Genomic DNA, 20,775 nt, shown 5'->3' with positions numbered 1-20,775 from the left:
AGCAAAAGACCTTTCTCACGAGAATTCCGTCTTTCTCGAGAACAGCGCTTACCTCTGTCCTACTACGGAATTAGTACTTTTGTTGATAAAGTAGCACGTCCCTCTACTTCACCCTTCTAGCAAGCATTAGCTAATTGTTTCTCTGATATTTTAGAAATAAACCTAGAGTTTCGCAATCAACCCGAATGCCTTTACATTTACACTCGTTCATACAAGAAAATGTAGTACATACGCACAGAATCCTGTCTTTCCCGAGAACAGCAAACAGTCTGTCTTACTAAAGAATTATGACATTCGTTAACAAAGCAGCGCTTCCCTCTACTTTGTCCTTCTAACAAGCTCAGAGAACACCTGCTACCTTTTCAGTGATAAGCGTTATCGGTATGCCAATTGGTTTCCTGGTACTTAAAGACCAAAATTTCACAGGTAACCTTCGCTCTCATACACACTTCTCTCACACCGAGAATATTTCTAATGGCAACACACGACGATGTCGCCGAATCGAACCCAGACAATGCGCCGTGCAACTTCACTTGTCACACGTTTCCCCTGCATACCTACAGGGCTACAACAATTCCGTCTTTCCCGAGAGCAGCACCTACCTCTGCTCTACTACGGAACTGTTACAAACTTCCGACTTCCTACATCCCAGAAGCCGTGCAAACAACATATAACTCGATGCGACTCAACATAGAGTGTTAGTACATAAACCAATACCAATCAATAATCAATAAGCTATTTACAAGCAATCGTCACTAAACCCAAAACAATAGCTAACCATCATTCTGCTATCAGAAAAACTGCTCCAGCGCTGAATACCAAAATCCCCTTTCTACGTCACAGACCACAGATCTCTTCAACCAACATTCATTCACTCATTCACTGGTGGGGCCCATAACACCAATCATTCATTCTACTTTAGATCAATGGTCCTCGAGAGAGGGGAATTCCTTTCTCTATTCCATGCGCTGGAAATGGGAGGAAAATGCACAAATCCCCTGATGAGTAACAAGTTCACCTATTCCTCCCTACCTCACCAGGGTCTCAATACCTAGCAATTCCTCCCATGAATAGGCCATGGATCAGCTGAGTTGCTGGGAAAAGCGACACCTAATTCTTCTAAACAATATACATCAATATACTTCAAATTATAACCCGACACAGTTCTTAAATGAATTGAAATGTTTATCTAATTAAAGCATAAGAAAATCATAAAGCATTCAATATTTTGATTCGCATATTTACCTAATCTGGCTAAATGGCGTCCTCTATGTCAAATTCAAATATTTCGTCTCTATGCCCATAAATCGATCAATCAGTTCGTAAATTATTTGGGCATCTGATCAGTTCAGTCTCTGGTAAGCAGCTGTCCAGCAGTGTCACCGTCCTCTCCGTCAGCATAACGTCAGGAAATCTGGTAAAAGCGAACCCAGCAATCTAATGATCCTCTCTAGTCTACTTCTTTTATAGTAAAATCAACAACATAATGTTACAATACATGTTTTTAAACAAATCCGATTGGTTGAACCAGGATCATTCTTCCTGATTCTCATGCGTTCAATGTTTCATTAGATGTAATTCTCAATTTATTAATAATTTGCAACAGTTACTAGTCCATTCAGGGCATTTCGATTCCCATACGGGTTTGTGTCCATGGTGTCATCAATTATAACAGTTCTTAGTTTAAGGAAGTCCATTGTCTAAGGATTGGCACTCCTCCCGGTGCGACCTTCACGAGTACAGTCTGCCTGGGGTCAGGACGAGGTTATTGTTGCTCATCTTTTAGCGCAGGCGCACTTCACTTAGTGACTTCTATATCTCGTCTGTCCGTCAAAATAGAGATGGCAGCCATTTTGGGGCCACTCCAGAAAAGTCAACTTAAGCAAAGAAACACAAAATGTAATTAATACATGGAAATGACTATTAAAATGTTATTCCCTCACTAAACCCTTATGTGTGTGTATTTATCTAGCAAAAGCAACACACATTGCGGTTTATACTCACATTTTAAAGCACGATTCACAAATCACATCACGAAAGCAACATATAACATGCTTATTCTAAATATCTCATATTAGTATGCATACAAAAATTAGTTTACATATCAATCAGGCCATGCAAATGCGATTCCCACGTGTATTTTCTAATTAGTAATGTTGATTATTCAAACACAGCAAACCATTAATACTATTAATATTAATCAGTTATTCGTTTTAATTCAAAATGATAAAATGGAGGAGGTATACAAATCTTAGGGAAAACCTCACTCCAGCACAAGCACTATCAGTAGCTGGGAAGTGTTTTCAGCTGATCAAATCCCTGAAATATTTCTTGACCTTCTCCAAGCCACAGCAAGGAAAACTGTTGCACCAGCCCTAATAACCTCTAACCTCTAGGTTAGACTACTGCAATAGCCTCTACACAGATGCCAACAAAGCAATCCTAAAAAAACTCCAGACTGTTCAACACTCAGCAGCTCGCCTGGTACTTAAGCTGCCACGTCGCTCCTCAGCATCCACAGCTTTAAAATGGTTGCATTGGCTACCCATTCACAAAAGAGTGCTATTCAAGATACTTGTCATCACTTTTAGAGCTTTCAGGGCCTCGGGACCCGTGTATCTAAGATCTAGATTCACGCCCTATGTCACTACTCGTCCTCTTAGATCCTCCTCAGCTAACCTTTTAAAACCCACACCCTTCAAATATAAAACTAAAGGAGGTAGATCAGTAACTGTCCTGGCGCAAAAGCATGGAATATACTTTCCAGCCATCTTCGTCTCATCCAATCTGAAGCCTGTTTCTGGAAATCTCTAAAAACCTGTTTTTTTGGAGCTCCGGACTCTCTATGCTTCTCTCTTATGTAATCCTTCATTACTCTCCTAGGCAATTTTGGACCATCCCGTACCTCCCATCTATTTCTGCACAGCGCCAAGATACTCCCGTGGAGTGATAGTAGTGCTTTACAAATAACAGATACAATAAAATACAATACCCTTCTTTTTCTTAAAGGCATGAGCCTCACACTTTCTCTTCTCACCACTCTACCTCCCGTTCTCTGTCTCACATACCGTCCACTGACACTTATCATTCACAGTCCAGTTTCTGTCCATCCTCCGAATTCTTTTCTCTCTATCCTTCCCACTTTCCTCAAGCTCACCATACATATTGCTGTTCCTAGCAGTCATCTCACTAATCATCTCATACACTCCTTTCTCACATCTTCCCTTCACATATCTTCTAATCTTGCCTTCTTCGCACACCCTTCTCGCAAAGACCCTCTTTCCTGTCCCACACACTCCTCTTACCATACTAGTGTCACTCACATGCACTCTCACTCCCTCAGCTTTTAATGAAATGCCCCTCTCACAAACACATGCACACAATTCATTGCCTCTTTCAAATCTTCCTTTACCTCAGAAAGCGCCACTTACTTGCCCTTCTCACACACTTAAATTACCTTACAGTGCGCCTTCTGATGCTCATATCATTCTAATTCTCAGCTCCCCTTTTCACTCCCTCACTTACAAAAATGCACATACTGAAGGATGGCTGTGGTTATGGTCCATAGAGCCAGCTTGAGTGTTGAAGGATAATGTTTTTAATTACCCAGGTGAAAACAAAGCTGTATTCCAAAGTTTGGCAGTAAAGATTTAGAGGCCCTGCTGATGAGGTCTGACGAGAAATCCTATTCAGTATTGCTAACTTAAACCAATGCAATGATGAAACATGGATAGTTATTTGGGAATTTGTATAAACATTGAAGCATGGAGTAATTTACAAAACACTAGAGTTTTCGTTGATGTTTTGGTTTTGCATGTATTGAGATGTAGTCGTTACATAGTAGGTCATTGTTATTTTGAGCTGCCCAGCCACAGCCTAAGTAACTATGCTTTAGAAAGGCACACAGGTGCCACCCTCTCCAAAACTGGGGTTGTGAGTACACACACGAGGTACACGCACCAGGCACCTTGCAATTTCAGCCTCAGAATTACAGCTGTTCAAAATGTTGAGGGACACCAATGCACTAACAGTGCCAGTGGCAGTGTACAAGAAATATTGCAAACTATCAACTCACAAATATATACTCTATTGAGAAATGCAAAATTAATCTTCTTTCCAGATGTTGTTGATACCGTTAACAATTTATTTGGAGGCTTCCATAGGGATGATGCAGGACTCAAACGTGCAGTATTATGCTCCTAGTGAGTTAAAATAAGTTGGCTGCCTTTTCTCTTTGCAGTTTTGAAATGTAAATTTTTGCCTCTCAGACAGAAATCATGATTATTTACACACATTTTGCATTTATCATATTTTTGCATCTAGATGTTTTACCAGACCACATCAACTACCAGCTGCAGGACTCCGACTGCCAGGCAGCGCCGTCATATTGCCAGTATTCCAATGTGCAGTACTCCCCAGTACTGCAATCTGGACCTTCACAGTGCCAGTACAGTAGTTATAATCTGGACTCACAGTACAATGACGGGCTGTACCTGAATACATGTGAGTTAAATAGGCCGCCTTGCATGGTGGTCCATAATGGCGAGGACAGCTATCTTGGAATAAAACGGCCTAGATTGAGCCATTCTTCCATACGCATTAAGGGGGCAGGAGGAGCTCTGTGTGGTGTGCGGTGATAAAGCTTCAGGATTCCACTACAACGCGCTCACCTGTGAAAGCTGCAAAGGTAATATCCTTGTTTCAGAGAAAAGCGTGAAAGAATTTGGTGTCCGCGAGAGTTGCCTTGCAATAGAAGCATCCTGTTAGTATCTTCAAGGGGATGTTATAAATGAGTGGGACAATAAGACAGTTAATGTATATTAATGAGGAAAATTCTAACTCAAGAACTATAGGCTGGCCTTACCTAGTCCCCCAAAAGCTTAGCTCCTAATGCTAGCCAATGTACAGAACCCAAAACGATGCCCAAGCAGTTCTTTTTTTAACACTATGGCTTCATCATCTTGTGAGGTTGAAGTTCAACGAAATGATTAGTTTCAAAACATAACTTATAATCATCCATTAAATATATAAAATTAAAGATATTAAGCAAGGCTACTAGATCAATTAAAAAAGGGATCTAGTCCATTAATGCACAGAGAGCCTTTGTATAATCCATCTCTTAAAATTCATGCACTGTTTGATGTCAAATTGGTTTCCTTCAAAAAATACATCTCTCAGATAGAGAGGCTGTTTGGTTGAGTTGAAGAAATTCTGGATTGGCGATGTATATTGTTCCCCACATATACATCGTAAGAATGGAGTAATTATACTCCATCACAAACGTTTAAATATTTCATTTGTATCACAAGGATCTCATTTAAATGGTAGATGGGTTCTTATTGATAATATTCCTTTTCGACTTTTCACTGTCTATGGTCCAACACATACAGACCCTGAGCTTTAGATATCTATTTCTCATAAAAGTATGCAGCATTATTCACAGAATTTCATATTGGCTGGAGATTGTAACCATGTATTAGACCCCTTTCTGGAGTTCTCTTCCTCTACTAAATTGTCACCTCATAGAGCACATAAAGCTTTCCAACGCATTTTTTCTCACCACCCCTTGTCTGATTCCTGGAGAATATTTAACCTGGACCTTAAAGAATATTCTTTTTACTCCCCCCTACCCATCAGTCCAAAACAGGGATTGATTATATTTTTATTTAAGCAAGAATATGCTTCAACATCTGACACATTCTGAGATAGGAACAATTTTGATTTCTGATCATGCCACTGTTACAACCAATATTGAAGTTCTAAATACACATAATCACAATTCTAGATGGAGATTCAATAATTCTTTACTTTCTGACAAAGGTTTCCTCACCACATTTGAATCCTTAATTTCGGACATTTTCGAACGGAATAACAAAGGCGATATATTTTTCAATTTCGTATGGGATGCTAAAAGCATAATTAGTTAGGCTTCATCAGGAAAAAAATTAAGAAAAAAAGTCTATGACCTTATTAACCAACATTGAACACTTATAACATGTCTATTATACATCTAAAAATAATAAGACAGATCTAGAAGTGCTGATTACAGCAAAAAAACAGTTCAATAAATTATCTACAGAAAAAGCATGTGGCACACTTCTCAGGGTTAATGCTTGTTGTTATGGGGGTAAGAACAAAGCAGGAGCCTTGCTTGCCAATTATATAAAAGGTAGAAAGGAATAAAAACACTAGTAAGACACTCACTAACTCCACTGGTTCCCAATTGCTCCCTAACGCAGACATAGCAGTATGTTTTGCAAAATATTACCAAACACTTTACAACTCCTGAAAACAGCCCTATGTAAACTCTTATAAATTCTTATTTTTAAACTTTGCACCTTACATCTCTACAAAAATTGATACCTCCTCCCTTGAATCTGCATTCACTATAGACGAACTTCAAACAGCACTTAAAAGTCCACCAAAACGTAAAGCTCCCAGGCCCAATGGCTTTACCATAGAATTCTATCTTCAATTTTCCCGCATTTGATTTCCTAAACATTTCAAGCTTCATAATTATTTCCTCTCTGTTAATTCATCTACTGGTACTCACTGAAGCCATGATATGCATTGTCCCTAAAAAAAACTTTTGTAATAATTATCGCCCATTTCTTTGCTAAATAGTTTCTCAAGAACAGTCTGGCTTTGTCAAGCATCAGAACAGTGTAGACAATTCATGTATGATAATAAAGTAACCAAACTTAAGTCTCCCTTAGCAGCGCTCACTCTGGATAATGGCATGGTTTTGGGCCCCGATTTCTTCAACTTATTTCATTACTTTTCTCGTCACCGCATTCCAGAGTATTAGTAAATGGTGTTCAATCACCTTATTTTTCTCTCAAAAGAGGCACCAGGAAAGGATGCCCCTTGTCTCCGTTATTATTCATACTAGCACTAGCACCCTTCTTACATCAAACTAAAACCTCCAAAAATGTGCATGGCTTTCAGGTTAAATACTTATTAAAGGTTCATATTAAATATGCTGCTTCTGCCAACGACATTGTTCTCTACATTTCACAATCCAAAATCTCAATACCATCTTTCTTTGAAGAATTGAAGTCATATTCTGCAGTATTGGGTTATAAGCTTAACCTGAATAAATCTGAAGTCCTACCTCTTAATACATTTTGTATAAAGGAGCCTTTCCTAAGTCAGTATTATTCTGGAATCCTGTAAAGATTAAATGTTTGGAAATTTTCTATACCTATAATTTTAGAGATACATTAAGAATCTATATGGGTAGCATAATTGCTTGAATTTCGCTCCTCCCTAAGGGTTGGTCACCGATCTTCTTATCTAGGTGGGGATATCTTGACACAATTAAAATGCTGATTCTTCCCATTATACATTTTTCTCTTCAGAAGTTGCCAATTAAGATTCCCAAGAAATACTTAATTTCTATAAATAAAATGCTATCCATATTCTTCTGGAATGTGAAAAAATCTTGTGTATCATTTTAAATAGACTCAAACTCCCCAAACTGCAGCAAGTTGTTAACTTTCCTGATTTCTACCTTTACCACAAGGTCTTCAGTATTACACAGATTCAATCCTTTATTTTTCAGTCTACTATGGCAGAACCGAAATTATGGTATGCATTAGAGTGCTCTATGATCTTTCTCTTCTCCCACAAACAGATTATTTATATGTCGCAACCCCCTAAGTTCTGGTTAACATCACTTATTTCACACTTTTGTTCATTGATCAAACCACTTCATATTTCTGATACCTCCACATTTCAACAATTTCTCCAAAATCCCATCTGGTCTAATGAATTGCTGATTCATAAATTAAACCTCTTTTTTGGAAGAGATGGATTGACAAAGGCTTACTTATTGTTTCCCAACTTTTCACACATTATTGAATTATTTCCTTTCCAATTTTCTGCCGATTATTCAATTTATCATCTTCCTTCCACAATCAATATAACATACTACATGATCTTCTTTTACAATCTCTCAACTTGTTTACTCGATCCTCAACTACGACTGACATTACACCAATATCACATCCAACTCTTACTGCTTCGCATATCTATAAGAATACTTCTCACATCCACTCAAAATAGATATAAATCTAAGCAGGCAACATTATGGGAAGCTGATTTACAATATAGCTGGCCTCTTTATGGGCTAAAATATGGGTCAAAAACACTCCACATTTCGCCCTGCTAATTTAACTCAAACACTAAACTATTTTATTAATAGATTATTTTATACACCTGCTCACATGTCTAAACTCAAACTTCCTAGGCAAGATACTTGTTGGCTATGTAACTCTTATTCAGGTACTTTTGTTCATATGTTCTCTCAATGTCAAATGGTTTTTGATTTCTGGATTCCGGTATGGGATAGAATTGCTAACATTGCTGGAATTTATGCACCGTTTTCCATAGACAAGATATTCCTCAGTGGACTACAAACAATATGGACAACTAACAAGAAATATGGTAAATGTATAGATTTGTTGCTCTCAAAAGCTTTACAAGTAATTACGTTTCAGTGGAAATCCACAGAAAATCTCAATATCAAACAATGGTGGAACTTAGTCTGCCATTACCATAGACATGACAGATAACATTTACAAACTCTTCCAATGTTGATAAAAAGAGATATTTTGTGGTCACCTCCCACTACTTATCTCTCTAAGGTTGCTAACGTTTAACTTTCCTTTTAACATTTTATAACAGTTATTATATGCCTATTAGTACAGATTTGTGATTCATAGACCTGTTGTTGTAATTCCTTTTCTTTGACATATTGTATACATTAGATATTGACCGTCTCTCTCGGTAGTAGCGTTTCCCGGCAGTGCAGCAGATACAGGAGGCTAAACTTCACCTCTTCCATCCCCCTGCAGATCTCCCCCCATCTTCTACCCTACAGCGGGGGCAGCAGAGATTGTGAAGGTTGTGAAGGTCGCGAGTGCCGAGCTCCGGGAGCCCCAGGAGCCCTAGGAGCTCTGGGAACACGGTGAGTGCTGAGGTGAGCGCGGTGAGCGCTGCAAAGCGACGTTAGAGAGGCCCATAGCCCTCCGCCCTCAACAAGACTCGTAAAACTCAGAAAGCTCAGAAAATTCTGAAAAAAAGGGGGAGAGGAGAGAGAAGAGGCTTCTGAGGCCGCTAAAGGCACGGTTGAGGTCCTGAGGAGGCCCGCGAACAGAAGATAGGCAGGCCACATTCACATCTACTTCCAAAGGCCGGTGCTTTGCAGCGTTCTGCGACTGCTGCGGTAGCAGGCCGGGACGGAGGAACCATCACCGTCGGTAACGGGTGAGAGTGCAGCGATTATTGGTCGGACCCTGCCCTCAGGATTCCACGGGTTGGAAGAGAGCGACCTTACACCCTAATTGCCATGCGACTCACGGTGAAGGAGGCAGCTTGAGTAGGGGAGCTGCAGCCAACCCCCCCTGCCCAGGCATTCATTGAGGCGAGGGTTTCGGACAGTGCCGAGAGGTAAGACCTCTCATCGTGGAGGCGTGAAGCAGCCATTAGCGGAGGGGCTACGATTTTGGACTGCTGTGCCGCCTGTGGGCGGTGTGTGGTCCTACATTTGTGGACATTCTCCCTGCTGCTGCGAGTCGCGCTTTACACCGGTGGTTGTTGCAGCAGCTGTGGGCCTGCGGCTGGCTCGGTGTGCAGGTCGGACTTTGAGACCCAGGACCCAGGACGCAGTCATAATATTTGTCTCAGCAGGGCCCTGCGGAGAGGCCTGTGAAGAGTGGAGGTCATCGCCCCTGTGCCGTGGGGTAGCAGAGAGGGCGGAGATCTCGAGGGGCCCGTGGACAGGCTGATCGACTACTTACCGGGCTAGTGGTTGTTTTGTGGCCGGGCTTTGCTCCGCTTCCATTTCCTGAGCCCTTGTGACCTATCCGGGACATTGGCCGGCTGGGTTTGGCTCCGCCGGTCACGCCACTCACAACTACAGGCCCCTGGACTCCCTTGGGCAGGCCGCCCTGATTCTAACGTGTAAGGACGTGCCGGGAGAAGCCCGGAATAGGGGCGGGACCGTCCGTGGCCGTCAGGGGCCGGTAGAGGCTGGGCTGGGCCATGTCTCTTGGTTTCAGCGACTCTTGAAGTAATGACTCAAGTGACTTTTTAAGTGCTATATGTAAATCACGCTACTAGTTTTTACTTGGTCAGTAACATATTCATATTGTTATTCATTTGGACACTGATCCCTTGTTGTGGTAAATAATGGGGAAGAGTACTTTCCCCCAACTCTGTCCTGCTACTAAGCAAAAAGTAGTTCCTAATACTCCCCTCCCTACTTTGACAGCGATTGATCGAATGCTGCAGCAAACTATTGGGGTAGTTTCTTCTGCTATTGAAAGCACAGAAAGGCGACTCTCTCTTCCAGTTGGCACACTTCCTCCCTTGCCTGCTACAAATGTTTCGTTGCTTACAATAAACTCCCAGGACTCGATATTAGTGCCTTCTTTTGCTGGCCTCCCTGGTGTTCGATCGACACATTCTGCCCAGGACTTTGTTTCTATCTTGCCTAACTTGTCATCTCCCTCTATGCCTATTATTAACAGGTTATCTTTAATACCATCAATTCCTCCAGCAAATATATCCTCTGAGATCACACCCTTGCCTAAGGATTCAATAGAGAAAGGAGGGTCTGACTCGTGTTTAAGTTCGCCTTTGGTTTCGGCATCAATTGTTAGTTTAGATAGTCACAGTCCTCGAGTAACAACTAGAGGGCAGAAGGCAAAGCGTAAACAAAATCAGATTAATAAGGAAGGACCAAATGTATTGACTGCCAAAGGGAAGATTACCCATAAGCAACGTAAATCTACTGCAATAATAAATGAAACAAAAGGTAATAAGGGTAGTAGGCAGACAGAGATTGTCTTTCCCTCGATTAGTACAGGTGAACCAGTAGTTGGGGAATGTTTTTTGGGGAAAATGGAGATATTGATATCAACTCTCCTAGAACCTATTCGTATTAAAGTATCGAATATAGAATCCAGGGTAATTAATATGGAGAAACAGCTTACCGGAAATCTGCAGTCTACGCAGGTTAAATTAACCCTTATCTTCCCCCAAGTGTCTCCACCTGAAGCAAATAGTAATCCCAAAATAATAACGGGGGCCTTGGAAAAAAATGTTCAATTTAAAACCAATGTGGAATTGGGACGTTTGGAGTTTAATAAACCCAGGGGTTTAGAACCTGGCGTAGCAGGTATATCCGGTCCCCCTCAAGTGCTAACTAACAACTCTAAGACTGTTATGAGAAGAGTTGAAGATATTAGGGAGGCTGATTCGATATCAATTTTGCCAACTCTTAATTTGCCCCCTGAGGCTATTCCATATACAGTGGTGTTAGCAAATGTTCCTCCTCTCCCTCCCAATGTTTACGAACACTGGACGACTCTCAGGAATAAAGCACTTCATTTCCTTTCTACCAAGCTTGGACCCAATAGTTCCTTGTTTCCTGAGTTCAAGATGGTTAGAAGAGTTAGTTGGCTAGGCTCGTCGACTAAATCTCTGAGTGGTGATTGTGTAATTTTAACATTTCGGTCACCACCATTGGTTCGGAATATAATTGAGAGGGGTTGTACTGGGTCAGCTAGTTCTGATTTTGTTAACATTCTCCCCCTTGGCTTTTTCTACTCTCCCCAACGCCTGGATAGGTTTTCAGGTCCTCGTTGCCAAACATTAAGTCAGGGGGGGTCCATGGGAGGGAGATATGGTATCCCGACGTTTAATCCCTTTGACAACCTTAGCGGTTTGGACACACATGATTGACCACAACTCTATTCTTTTCACAACTCCCCAGATATAGTCACGGATCTTATGCCTGTTATTACTTTAAGGGAAAACAGCAAGGAAGGCAAGGGGTTAGATCCTAGTCCTTCTACGTTTGAGGGTCTCACAGAGGATCCGGAGGCTCTGGTTGGTGGGTTAGAGAAGCGGAGTGAGTGTGGTTTTGTATCTCTACCCGTTGGTCCGAGTGTGGACTCTTCCATCTCCCCCCCCTTTGGGTCCTCCTTTCTGTAATTTTTGTTCTCGGAACATTGCTGGTATCAAATCTGTGAGAAGTTGGCCTGGCATATGCTGTTCCTAGTTATAGGGACACCTTGCACCAGTCCAATTCGACTCTTATTGATGATAGGTTTAAGACAAGCTATCCTAGTGGTAGCTGTGGAGAGCAGCCTTCAGCCTAAGTCTTGAAGGAGTGTTAAGCTTATTGTTTTACCATAATAACCTCTTGAATAACCAACTGGAAGAGTAGCCCACACAGGTATATATGTAAAATATATGTATTTATTCTAGACAGAATCCCACAGTCGCTTTATGTGACTAGTGGCAAAGTTACACTTCAAACAAGCATTTATAAACACAATAAATAGCACAGAAATCAATGGGCCCCAGGGGGGGACCAAACCATATATCAAAAAAGAGGTATAAGAACCACGACAATTCTACAGGCAATGCCTAGGGCATTCAGGATCGCTTGCCCCTTCAGAATCCCCCCACAGTTATGAGGAAGGGGACCCACGGGAGACGCGTGCAGTGCAAAGAGCTTCGGGATCTCAATGTTAGCCTATGGAGAATGTCGCGGTTTAAATTATACAGATTAAAGTCACTTCTAGCAGGAGTACAAAGTTAAAACTTTAGACTTAAGCTTTTGAGGAGCCCACTACCACGAGAGTACTGAGGTACCACTGTTACCTGCCCCAGGGAAGCCGGGTGCATAGGTCGATTCTGGTGTCGGGTCGCGGGCTGATTTTCTATAGGAAAATGTTCAAAAGTGCTGCTAGCCAAAAGCATCAATGATGCCGTGAAGATCAAAGATGTGAAGATTGTAGAGGAGAACCTGAAAGCAGAGGGGACAGAGTCTGGGTCACGGCACTGTGACCAGGAGGCTCAAAGCAAGGAGCCCTTCGATGTTGGGTGCTGCAGGTGAGAGGTGCTGTTGCTTGGATCTGCAGCCACGGGATCCGGGAGGCTTCAAGGAAGGCCAGCTTCCGGAGGGCGACTGTCCCATGTCGGATGAGGGTCGCTGCGGTGTTAGTGTCCGGATTGGATCCACTAAGCCTTGGCAACCGCAACCCACGAAGAATAAACAAATCAGCTACAGTGCAGACCCACGAGGTCTGGGTGAGGTCTCCTTTGCAGAGACTGTAGAGCAGGCCTGGAGCAACCAGGGGAACTCTTGTTTGTCGAGATAGACCTCCGCTAGGGCCCACAAGTCGAGAGACAAGGGACCGCGGGAGGCGGCAATTTGGCTTGCGTAAAAGGGCACCCACGGGCCACCGGAGGGGGCTAGGGCGCTGGTCTTTGGCACAATTGCTGTAGAGTGGTTGGCTCGAAAACGTGCCAAAGCACAAATTCTATAACAACAAATTTGAGTGGGGGGTCAAAGGGAAGAATATTTACCGACCCTGTGGTTTCCAATCCCTTTACCTTAATACAATAACAACAAACGGAAACCAGGGTCAAAATTCAGGAGCCAATACCTTCTATATAAGCATCTTGAAAGTCAGGAAAAAAAGCACAAAAGTGAACAGTATCATTGATATTGAATCCCATCAGCCACTAAAAGTAGCGTACATCATCATTTAGGATTCGACCATACACTCGCCTCCAGTTCAGGAGAACCATATGATGTATGAACAGAGAAGAAGAATGAAATTCACAACTCCAGATCTTCTATGATGTCGCTAAAGTGCATTTAGATGTGGTTGATGGTGTTTAAGCAGTGCAGAAAAACAAAATCAGTGAGTGCAAATGTTAAAAACATCTACTGGGTCAGTACAACCATGTGCTGCTCGCCGCATTTGGATCAAGGACACTGTTGAGCTTGCCTCCTACCTGCCTGAGTCACTTTAAAGGAAAAGGACGTTGCGCTGAATTGGGTGAGGCTGTAGCAGAGGCGCGTATCTCGGGACTGCGAGGACCAGGGTGCTTGCTGCAGAGTTGACCCGGCACACCTGTCTCCTCTTCCCGGCCCCGCCTCCATCAACCACTTAACTTCTCGCGGCCCCCGCTTCGCGGGCGCCGCTCGCCGCATTTGGATCCAGGACACTGTTGAGCTTGCCTCCTACCTGCCTGAGTCACTTTAAAGGAAAAGGACGCTGCGCTGAATTGGGTGAGGCTGTAGCAGAGGCGCGTATCTCGGGACTGCGAGGACCAGGGTGCTTGCTGCAGAGTTGACCCGGCACACCTGTCTCCTCTTCCCGGCCCTGCCTCCATCAACCACTTAACTTCTCGCGGCCCCCGCTTCGCGGGCGCCGCTCGCCGCATTTGGATCAAGGACACTGTTGAGCTTGCCTCCTACCTGCCTGAGTCACTTTAAAGGAAAAGGACGCTGCGCTGAATTGGGTGAGGCTGTAGCAGAGGCGCGTATCTCGGGACTGCGAGGACCAGGGTGCTTGCTGCAGAGTTGACCCGGCACACCTGTCTCCTCTTCCCGGCCCCGCCTCCATCAACCACTTAACTTCTCGCGGCCCCCGCTTCGCGGGAGCCGCTTGCCGCATTTGGATCAAGGACACTGTTGAGCTTGCCTCCTACCTGCCTGAGTCACTTTAAAGGAAAAGGACGCTGCGCTGAATTGGGTGAGGCTGTAGCAGAGGCGCGTATCTCGGGACTGCGAGGACCAGGGTGCTTGCTGCAGAGTTGACCCGGCACACCTGTCTCCTCTTCCTGGCCCCGCCTCCATCAACCACTTAACTTCTCGCGGCCCCCGCTTCGCGGGCGCCGCTCGCCGCATTTGGATCAAGGACACTGTTGAGCTTGCCTCCTACCTGCCTGAGTCACTTTAAAGGAAAAGGACGCTGCGCTGAATTGGGTGAGGCTGTAGCAGAGGCACGTATCTCGGGACTGCGAGGACCAGGGTGCTTGCTGCAGAGTTGACCCGGCACACCTGTCTCCTCTTCCCGGCCCCGCCTCCATCAACCACTTAACTTCTCGCGGCCCCCGCTTCGCGGGAGCCGCTCGCCGCATTTGGATCAAGGACACTGTTGAGCTTGCCTCCTACCTGCCTGAGTCACTTTAAAGGTAAAGGACGCTGCGCTGAATTGGGTGAGGCTGTAGCAGAGGCGCGTATCTCGGGACTGCGAGGACCAGGGTGCTTGCTGCAGAGTTGACCCGGCACACCTGTCTCCTCTTCCCGGCCCCGCCTCCATCAACCACTTAACTTCTCGCGGCCCCCGCTTCGCGGGAGCCGCTCGTCGCATTTGGATCAAGGACACTGTTGAGCTTGCCTCCTACCTGCCTGAGTCACTTTAAAGGAAAAGGACGCTGCGCTGAATTGGGTGAGGCTGCAGCATATGCGCATATCTCGGGACTGCGAGGACCAGGGTGCTTGCTGCAGAGTTGACCCGGCACACCTGTCTCCTCTTCCCGGCCCCGCCTCCATCAACCACTTAACTTCTCGCGGCCCCCGCTTCGCGGGCGCCGCACGCCGCATTTGGATCAAGGACACTGTTGAGCTTGCCTCCTACCTGCCTGAGTCACTTTAAAGGAAAAGGACGCTGCGCTGAATTGGGTGAGGCTGTAGCAGAGGCGCGTATCTCGGGACTGCGAGGGCTAGGGTGCTTGCTGCAGAGTTGACCCGGCACACCTGTCTCCTCTTCCCGGCCCCGCCTCCTTTCTGACATTCCACGTATTATAGGAGTCCCGCCCTCACGCGCCAGCGGAATGCGCCCGGAGCGAAGACCGGGCAAAGAGCGGGCCGTTTGAAGCCGTTCGAGGGCGAGTGAGGACGGGACGGGCTATCCCTTTATTTCTACTGCTCGGTAAGAGTTGCATATTATTGTTGCCTCTAACACCTAGACTGTTCGGATTTACTGCTAACTCCTACGTATTGTATCTGTTGAGTTTCCTCAGCATCTGTTTGTAGGCTATAAACATGCCATTGGAAGTAGGTAAATCACGTACGTTAACTGTTAATACATCTAAGGGTCCAGTTTCTGGCACAATAGATCAGTTTTTTAAACGAGTAACTACCGTTCTAGAACAGGAAATTGCGGACACGGAGAAACGTCTATCCCTTGACCTGTTAACTGGCAAACGCTCCTCACTTGGCCATATTGGAAAAGCACTCTCCCCGGTGTTGACGAAAGAGGGTGTAGGCTCTATGCCTGGTAATGATGACATTACTCTACAGACAAATCTTTTAGATATGGCTAGCTCAGCTGACCATACAATTAGTTCATCTATATCAGGGTTATCAGACTCCCCGAATTTAGCAATATCCTTGCCACTCCCATTAGTGCATCCCGAGACTAAACGCATCTCAAGAAAAAGACAAGGATCTCCTGTGACACCTTCTGTCTTTAAGAAGGAGAAGATTAAATCTACAGCTCACTCCTCAATCGCTATCGGCTCTATAGCAACAAATAACCCCCCTGTAAGTATCAATACAATGGCCCCCCTATCAGCTGATGAGGATTTTTTGGGTGAGTTACTTACAAAAATAGAGACAATGGTTAAGTCCCTTCTACTCCCCCTCCTTGAAAGGACCAGACTGATAAGTTTACATCTGGATGACTTGGGCAAACAAATGAATGGGATCAATTTGCCCCTAACTGATCATCTAAAATCCCAGACTAAAAACAATACTCCCAATTTTCCCCCTATTCAATCAGAACAACCTTCAACTAGTGGCACTTCAAGGAAAATGTATACCACTATGGGTAAGGAACCTTCGGGAAAAATACCTAAAAATATTGTGAACAGAAGTAAAATTAGCCGTCCATTGAACAACAAAGAGAATGATAGGGAGATAAGGCCGGACAGTAGTTTCACAATAGAAACGACAGGAAATGTTGAAGACACAAAAAATAAAAATGTAAATGCTTCTATGGGAAAATGTAGCACTTCATCAAAACACGTAAGGGAAAATGGTAATGAAGAACACCCCTCCCATCAACAATTTATTCCTCCAAGTAGAAGAGCGGATTTACCCCCAGAATCAGCCCCATATACGATCATTATGACAGGGGTCCCTGAACTCCAAGAGGGTTCTAGGGAGGATTATTATGCCTTAAAAAACAAAACCATCTATTGGCTGAATCAAAATCGCCCTCTCCCAGCTCATATAAATGGGGAAATTCTAATGGTGAGAAGAACTAGTTGGGTGGGCACGAGACCAAAAGAAAGAAAGGGGGATGTGATAATTATAAACTTTAGGGATCATGGAGCCGTGAGATGTATTGGAGACTGGTATGAAGCTAGAGGAGGAGATGCTATCGCTACACATTATGTTAATTATTTTTATCCGCGAGAACTGATCTCCCAGTCTAGACTTCAACCCGCAATTAACTTTCCCCAGGATTGGAGGGAGGCTGATTATCGATCCTCTCACCAAAATGTTTATAATTATCTGCCCAAACCCCAGTCCTGGAGAAGCTTGAATAATAATCATTATCCACTCCAGACCATAAAACCAATATATCAGAATGATTATCTAAAGCAACATCAGAGGTTTAATATACCCACTCTTAATCGTTTTTCAGTTCTGGGTGGTCTGGAAATTGTAGACTGACTTAATGTTGAACAGGCACGACCTCAAAGTTCCTTTACGCTTGAACATCCGACTGTTAATGATATTACTCGCCTAAGTGAAATGGTAGAAACACAAGTAATGGAAATCAGTAACCTCTCCCCACCATGTATTCTAATAGGGCCTATAGGAGCTGATACCACCACTCTTGGGAGTATCTGCAATAATCGATCCAAGCAAATGGCTGAGGCAGTGCAAAAACCCCCAGAGAATGCATCAGTAGCAGAGGTAGCCTGCATAAACATATGCACAGACTCTAGCAAGGATGATAATATAATAAAAATTATGTCTTGGAACATTGCTGGACTGCGAACTAAAATAAGGAACGGGAGTCTGCTGGATTTTATCCAAGATTATCACATTGTCTGCTTGCAGGAGACATGGACCACCAATGAAGAGCATTTAGTGGGCTATAAAACCTACTTTACAGCGGCAGTGGCAGCCCCTCATGGTAGGGCTAAGGGGGGCCTAACGGTATATATAAAAAACACCATACCTGGCCTAAAAGTAACACCCCTCAGCCTACATTCCAACTACCAGATATTGAAACTCTCATTTCCGAAGAATGGGATAATAATCCTAGTGAATACATACGATAACCTGCCGGAAAACGAGAGAGTAAATACACTTGGGTCTCTCCGAAATAAACTCTCCATCCTGACAAAAAAAATGCAAGGATCCGATGTATCATGTATTGTCTGGGGGGGCGACTTTAATCACCACCCCTGTGAGATAAAAAATAACAATATCTGTGGTATGGCAGAAGAAACAGACAAGCACTTGACCCACTTCTCTCACTCTAAAGTGGGTGACTTCCTAAACGAAATGTTATCAGAACTAGGATTAGTAATTCTGAATGAAGTCGACACCGAATCTGGTATAGCACAACCCACCTATTTGGGTAGGGGGTGGGAATCAATAATAGACTATATACTGGTCTCAGCAATAATTGAAAGCAGGGCCAAGAGCTTTAGGCTGATAGTCAATACCCTAAGTGACCATGCTGCATTGGTCTTTGATCTGGTCATAGACCAGGGGCAATATACATCGTATTCGATGATGACAACACTTGCCCAAAATAACATTTATCTCACAAAAATAAATGGCTACGCTATAGGATGGAGAACGATTGATCCAGTGACTATGACAAATAAAGTGGTTCATGAGACATACCCTGCTATTGTGAAGTGCCTGGACAATAACACCACCGAAGAGGAAATTTTACTCAATTTTAGTCTAATCATGGAGAAGGCAAAGGACTGTTTAACTCGTAACAGGAAAGGGAATAAGGGCAGGGAAAAAAGGTGGTTTGATCATAAATGCACCCTGGCCCATAAATCCCTAAAAAAAGCGTTGACGAAGCCTGTAAGAGATCAAGACGAAATACGTGGTTTAAGAAGGTCCTATCGCTTAGCATGTAAAACTAGAAAACAAGACCTGAAAAAAGCGCTCTGGGACCAACTATATGAGAGCTCCCGGAATTGGAATAGTGAGCAATTCTGGAAGGTAGTGAGGACTCCTTTTTTGACAGACACTAGTGATATGCCGAAAGTTGATGTAGTGATTGAGGGCCCAACATGGGTAAATCACTTTTCTAAAGTCTTTGGCAAAGCAATAGGAGTTGACCCATTAGAAGAGGGTAAACAGAGTCTACAAGAAAGTTTATTCCCGATCCCTCTAAATTTTGAATTAAATGAAGTCATAAATGCGGTTGAAATAAGTAAAAGCAGAAAAGCCCCTGGCCCAGATGGCGTACCAGTGGACTTTTTTAAATCCAAGTTAGATCTGTGGGCCCCAATTTTAAAAAAAGTGTTCGATGCAACAATGAAGTGTGGTCTTATTAAAACATGGTCCCAATCGATTATGGTTCCCATTTTTAAAAAGGGAAACAGGGAAGATGTGACCTGTTATAGGCCAATCTCATTATTGGACTCACTTGGCAAAACCTTAGGTAGAGTGGTCCTTCAGCGCCTACAGGTGTGGGCAGACGACCACAATGTATGATCTGATATCCAGTTTGGCTTCCGAGAGGGTTTTGGAACAACCGAACAGGCCTTGAACCTAGCTTTATTGATGGGCAAATACGTGTCAGCCAGGCAAGGAAAGCTTTACATGGTCTATGTCGATCTGTCCGCAGCCTTCGACTGTGTTTCCCACTCGAAGCTGTGGTCAGTGCTTATCAATATGGGCATAGACATACCCCTTGTACATCTCCTTAGGGCACTATATTCCAACGCCTCATCTAGGGTCCGTTTCGGTACGCAGGGTGAACTATCTGAATTCTTTAATGTGGAGAGGGGTGTGAGGCAGGGCTGTGTCCTGGCCCCCTTTCTCTTCTCCCTCTATACTAACGACCTTGAGGCCGAGATGTTGAGAGGGGCCCAGGACCTCCCACGAACGAAAAATCGCGCTGTCCCTGCCCTCCTCTATGCGGATGACGCAGTAATATTGGCACGTACTCCGCGAGAGTTGCAGAAAGCCCTAGACAGATATCCAAAATTCATGGGCACCCTGGATCTCAAAATAAATGTCAAAAAAACATATATGATGGTGGCAGGAAAGGGAAAAAAAATCGGAAAGGCCCATTTACCTTAACAAAGAGAAAGTGGATTTGACCACTCAATATTCATATCTAGGGGTGATGATAGATGATAAACTTAACTGGAAAGCGGCTATCGAAGCTCGCAAACACCAACTTTTGCGAGCTATTATTGCCCTTATAAAATTTTCCCAGAAGCTAGGAAAGAGGCCTCCGGTAGAACTCCTCCGCATCTACAAAGCAAAGTGTCACTCTATTGCACTTTATGGGGCGGGCCTGTGGGGACACAAAAACATTAATTCCCTGCAGGTAGCGGAGAATACATTCATGAGATTTCTCTTGATGGCCCCTAAGCGAGCATCTACCTTTGCTTGTCATGCAGAACTTGGTCTTCCTCACATTGAAGACCTGGCCAAAATCCAACCTCTTTTGTTATGGCGCCGTATTTGGACGTCAACAAACAATCAATTTACAAAAGAGATAGTGGCGGATTGTATGTCTCTGGAACATGCGAGGAAAATAGAGTGGCTGCTTTACGTAAAAACCTTTTTTACTGATTTGGGGCTAAATAAATTTTATACTAACCCCAATCAAATTGCTGAAATTTCCAAGAAAGACTTAAAAATAAGGGCTTTAAGCCATTTGGAAGAATTAAGGTTAAGTAAGGAGATAAATAAAAAATCTACTCAGCACTCATTGTTAGTCATGACCACATTGGAAA

General features: G+C 43.7%; 1 pseudogene; it reads left to right on the top strand.

Annotated features, from left to right (window-relative positions):
- The first annotated feature begins 4,277 nt into the window (after positions 1–4,277).
- Positions 4,278–20,775, top strand: part of LOC146871894 (bile acid receptor-like) — a 373,335-nt pseudogene continuing 356,837 nt past the window's right edge.

Source organism: Triturus cristatus, chromosome 1_1 (genome assembly GCF_964204655.1).
Source record: "Triturus cristatus chromosome 1_1, aTriCri1.1, whole genome shotgun sequence".
NCBI classification, from domain to species: Eukaryota; Metazoa; Chordata; class Amphibia; order Caudata; family Salamandridae; genus Triturus; species Triturus cristatus.
This window is presented reverse-complemented; position numbering and strand designations above follow the sequence as displayed.